The sequence below is a fragment of the Oncorhynchus mykiss genome, chromosome 12, assembly GCF_013265735.2.
Source record: "Oncorhynchus mykiss isolate Arlee chromosome 12, USDA_OmykA_1.1, whole genome shotgun sequence".
Classification (NCBI taxonomy): domain Eukaryota; kingdom Metazoa; phylum Chordata; class Actinopteri; order Salmoniformes; family Salmonidae; genus Oncorhynchus; species Oncorhynchus mykiss.
In genome coordinates this window covers 102,767,827-102,773,826 of record NC_048576.1, presented here as the reverse complement: position 1 = coordinate 102,773,826, position 6,000 = coordinate 102,767,827, and positions in this window count along the sequence as shown.

Genomic DNA, 6,000 nt, shown 5'->3' with positions numbered 1-6,000 from the left:
ATGTGAAGGTGAATGTGAAGAGGTGGGTCAGAGTGTCAGAGGAGGCTCTATAGAAGGACAGAGTGCCGGCTGGCCAGTCCAGATACACTCCTACTCTGTGGGGGCTGGAGGGGCAGATGTCTATGGTAATGGGATTACTATTGTGATAGGCAGTGTAACTGTTGTCAGAGCAGGACAGACTCCAGGACTTGTCATTGTGTCCAAGCCAGCACTCCTTAACCCCTCCTCTTCCTCTCCTACTGATTCCTTTACATGTCACTCCTATACCAGCCCTTATCCCACTCCACTCGACCTCCCAGTAACAGCGCCCAGTCAGACCCTCTCTACACAGCACCTGTCTACAGCCCTCAAATCTCTCTGGGTGATCAGGATACGGCTGCTCCTCTCTCCTCCATGTCACCTTTCTGTTCCCCTCAGACAGAGAGAGGTGTCTGTCTACTGTGTTTGGGTCCACTGTGAGATCACAGACATCTGATGGATGAAACCAGACACAATATTAGAAATCATCATCATTCACATTAGAATGTTAACTCACTTTTCACTAATTCATTTAATGTAGATGTTTCTAGGTATCAAAAGGAGAAGTTAAGGTAACTTGAGACTTGTTGAATGATCATATGTTATACTGTATGGTAATACAAAACAGACTTATTCCTATTAATTACACACACACACACACACACACACACACACACACACACACACACACACACACACACACACACACACACACACACACACACACACACACACACATTTCTAATATAACACTAAGACACCACACACACACACAATTCTTACATAGCATGAACATACTCACACACACACTCACCTGTATGCATCATGAACACACACACACACACACTTCTAACGTAACACATCCACACACACACACATCCACACACACATTGTCAAAGCAACTCTTTCTGTTTCTGGAGAACTACAGCTGATATTTAATATGACCAAGTCAGTAATGATGGTGGTCTTTGACTTTGACTTAACTTGAATTAAGACTTATTCTTAGTTATAGTCTTCACAGTAGTCAACACTCACATTTTCTAAGTCCAGGTTTCATTGTGTTCTCTCCACCATGTTCCACACTGTAGCGGTAAGCAGAAGAACAGCAGACAGTCAGTGAGGGATACACCTGAACTCACTCACACACACACACAGTAACTTATAACTTTGTCCAAGTGGTGGTCAGAATGTTTGTCTTAACTGGCCTAATAAGTCAAACATGTCTGATATGAACATTGACATAAAACCTCTACATACTTGAGTTTCTCCAGTCTGCAGTGTGGATCCTCCAGTCCAGCAGAGAGCAGTCTGACTCCTGAGTCTCCTGGGTGATTGTAGCTTAGGTCCAGCTCTCTCAGGTGTGAGGGGTTTGACCTCAGAGCTGAGACCAGAGAAGCACAGCCTTCCTCTGTGACTAGACAGCCTGACAGCCTGCAAAGAGTCAAATCATATTAAAATCACACTGATATTCTTTGGTGGTGAAAATAGTGGCAGTATACTTTTTCAACATATTCAGATATACAGTGGGGCAAAAAAGTATTTAGTCAGCCACCAATTGTGCAAGTTCTCCCACTTAAAAAGATGAGAGAGGCCTTTGATTGTCATACACTTCAACTATGACAGACAAAATTAGAAAAAAATGCAGAAAATCACATTGTAGGATTTTTAATGCATTTATTTGCAAATTATGGTGGAAAATAAGTATTTGGTCACCTACAAACAAGCAAGATTTCTGGCTCTCACAGACCTGTAACTTCTTCTTTAAGAGGCTCCTCTGTCCTCCACTCGTTACCTGTATTAATGGCACCTGTTTGAACTTGTTATCAATATAAAAGACACCTGTCCACAACCTCAAACAGTCACACTCCAAACTCCACTATGGCCAAGACCAAAGAGCTGTCAAAGGACACCAGAAACAAAATTGTAGACCTGCACCAGGCTGGGAAGACTGAATCTGCAATAGGTAAGCAGCTTGGTTTGAAGAAATCAACTGTGGGAGCAATTATTAGGAAATGGAAGACATACAAGACCACTGATAATCTCCCTCCATCTGGGGCTCCACGCAAGATCTCACCCCGTGGGGTCAAACTGATCACAACAACGGTGAGCAAAAATCCCAGAACCACACGGGGGGACCTAGTGAATGACCTGCAGAGAGCTGGGACCAAAGTAACAAAGCCTACCATCAGTAACACACTACGCCGCCAGGGACTCAAATCCTGCAGTGCCAGACGTGTCCCCCTGCTTAAAACCTGTTAAGGATATGGCAGACATATGCCCCCTTTGGAGAGATTGGGTACCCCTAGTAAACTGAAAAAAAAATCTGTCAAAAATTGCTAATATATGCAAATAAAAATTATTATTGGATAGAAAACACTCTAAAGATTCTAAAACCGTTGGAATTATGTCTGTAAGTATAGCAGAACTCACAGGGCAGGCATTCTTCCAAACTAGTTTTTGTGGTCATGAAAGTTGGAGCAACTTTGACGTCATCGCCCCCACCCTTCCCAAACAGTTATGATTCTGGGGATACTTTCTCTTCCGCTAGATGTCCTCTTTCAGTAGAGCTTTGAATCGTTCAAATCCCACGAGAATTGACCCTATGGGAGTGAAATTAGTGCGTGCCACGAGAAAATAGGCTGTGCGTAGGGGCGCGAATTGGTCCCAGCCATTCCTTTGTTCCAGCACTCAAGAGAAGGGCAGACGATGGCCGATTGAATTGAAGTTTGTTTTGTGTGTCTAAAACATCATAAAGCTTGCTTCTGCACTTAGTTTGACCTGTTTAGTCGACATATAATATGTAATTTTGAAGTTTTGATGCGCAACTTTTCCGGACCAGAGGACGTTTTGGGTGCATTTCAGCTGATGTTATTAGCAGTAGCTAATACAAAGACGCAAGACTTGAAACCAAACGATGTATTGGGTAAGTATGAGGCCTTCCAGAACATTCTGAACGAAGACCATCGAAGGTAAGGGAATATTTATGCTTAAATCTGTGTTTCTGTTGACTCCAACATTACGTAGAAATGTAGCTTGTAACTGAGCGCCGTCTCAGCATATTGAATAGTGTGCGATTTCTGTAACGTTAAAAATAAATCTAACAAAGCGGTTGCATAAAGAAGCAGTGTATCTTTCTAACTATATGTAGAACATGTATATTTAGTCAAAGTTTATGATGTCTATTTACGTTATCTTGCCGCGCTACCTAGATTTCCTGCGGGCATTTTTGAGTAATTTCTGAACGTGAACTCACTGTAAATGGACATTTATGGATATAAATGGCATATTATTGAAAAAAAAATGTACTGTGTAACATGTCCTATTACTGTCATCTGATGAAGATTTTCAAAAGGTTAGTGAACGATTTATTTTTTAATCCTGCGTTTGTTGATTGCATGTTTTGGCTATTCAAATGAGCTGTGTCTGGTGGTGGTTTGACATATATATGTGCTATGTTTTCGCCGTAAAACATTTTAGAAATCTGACTTGCTGGCTAGATGAACAAGGTGTTTATCTTTCATTTGAGCTATTGGACTTGTTAATGTGTGGAGGTTAAATATTTTTAAGAATATTTTTGCGTTCCATGCGCCACCATTTCAGCTGAACGTGGGTGGGTTGATTCCCAATTGGGAACCAATATCTTAGACAGGTTAAGCCAGTACATGTTCAGGCCCGTCTGAAGTTTGCTAGAGAGCATGAGGATGATCCAGAAGAAGATTGGGAGAATGTCATATGGTCAGATCAAACCAAAATATAACTTTTTGGTAAAAACTCAACTCGTCGTGTTTGGAGGACAAAGAATGCTGAGTTGCATCCAAAGAACACCATACCTACTGTGAAGCAAGGGGGGGGGGGGGGAAACATCATGCTTTGGGGCTGTTTTTCTGCAAAGGGACCAGGACGACTGATCCGTGGGAAAGAATGAATGGGGCCATGTATCGTGAGATTTTGAGTGAAAACCTCCTTCCATCAGCAAGGGCATTGAATATGAAACGTGGCTGGGTCTTTCAGCATGACAACGATCCCAAACACACAGCCCGGGCAACGAAGGAGTGGCTTCGTAAGAAGCATTTCAAGGTCCTGGAGTGGCCTAGCCAGTCTCCAGATCTCAACCCTATAGAAAATCTTTGGAGGGAGTTGAAAGTCTGTGTTGCCCAGCAACAGCCCCAAAACATCACTGCTCTAGAGGAGATCTGCATGGAGGAATGGGCCAAAATACCAGCAACAGTGTGTGAAAACTTTGTGAAGACTTACAGAAAACGTTTGACCTCTGTCATTGCCAACAAAGGGTATATAACAAAGTATTGAGATAAACTTTTGTTATTGACCAAATACTTATTTTCCACCATAATTTGCAAAAAAAATCATAAAAAATCCTACAATGTGATTTTCTGGATTTTTTTTCTCATTCTGTCTGTCATAGTTGAAGTGTACCTATGATGAAAATTACAGGCCTCTCTCATCTTTTTAAGTGGGAGAACTTGCACAATTGGTGGCTGACTAAATACTTTACTGTACACTGTATCAGTGTCCTGAAACCTGCCATATCTATTTATAAATTCAAGTATCATTATTAAAAATGTCAAATTATCAATGTATTGCTTGTAGAGAGAAACATGTATAGTACAAATATTATAGTAGACTGACCAGACCAGTTTAAAAAGCAGTATCAGTCAGAAGACAGACAGTGAGGAATCAGATTTAGATTGTATTGAGTATACAGTCCACACCATATCTATTTAGACAGTGAGGTATCAGATTTAGATTGTATTGAGTATTCAGTCCACACCATATCTATTTAGACAGTGAGGAATCAGATTTAGATTGTATTGAGTATACAGTCCACACCATATCTATTTAGACAGTGAGGTATCAGATTTAGATTGTATTGAGTATACAGTCCACACCATATCTATTTAGACAGTGAGGTATCAGATTTAGATTGTATTGAGTAAACAGTCCTCACCATATCTATTTTGACAGTGAGGTATCAGATTTAGATTGTATTGAGTATACAGTCCACACCATATCTATTTAGACAGTGAAGCTAACATTTTAAATGTGTCTCTATTCTCCAACATTTTGGATTTCAGAACAAATGTTTCATTTGAGGTGACAGTATATAATGTCACCTTTAATTTGAGAGTATTTTAAGACATGTGTTTCACTATTAAAAATGAAAACAATTTATGTTTCCAGTCTCCTAATTAGAAGAAGTCTTAAGTATTCTGAACAATTCACTCATAGTGTATTAAAATAGTCAAACATTTAGTTTTTGTCGTAAACTCGTTGGTTGCATTTGCAGTTTGTTTTGGTTGTGTTTTGCCCGATAATAAAATGGTGGATGATGAGTGGAGTACTTTTCTCTCTAAGAGAGTAGATAACATGTTTCTAAACAATAATAAATTAATTCTGATGATACCATGATTAAGAAAAATCATGAAAGAATCATGAATAATAATGAGTGAGAAAGTTACAGAGGCTACAACAAAACATACTAACCTCTCACCATTACCAATTACAGAGACTACAACAAAACATGCTAACCTCTCACCATTACCAATAACAGAGACTACAACAAAACATGCTAACCTCTCACCATTACCAATAACAGAGGCTACAACAAAACATACTAACCTCTCACCATTACCAATAACAGAGACTACAACAAAACATGCTAACATCTCACCATTACCAATTACAGAGGCTACAACAAAACATGCTAACCTCTCACCATTACCAATAACAGAGACTACAACAAAACATGCTAACCTCTCACCATTACCAATAACAGAGACTACAACAAAACATGCTAACCTCTCACCATTACCAATAACAGAGGATACAACAAAACATACTAACCTCTCACCATTACCAATAACAGAGGCTACAACAAAACATGCTAACCTCTCACCATAACCAATAACAGAGACTACAACAAAACATGCTAACCTATCACCATTACCAATAACAGAGGCTACA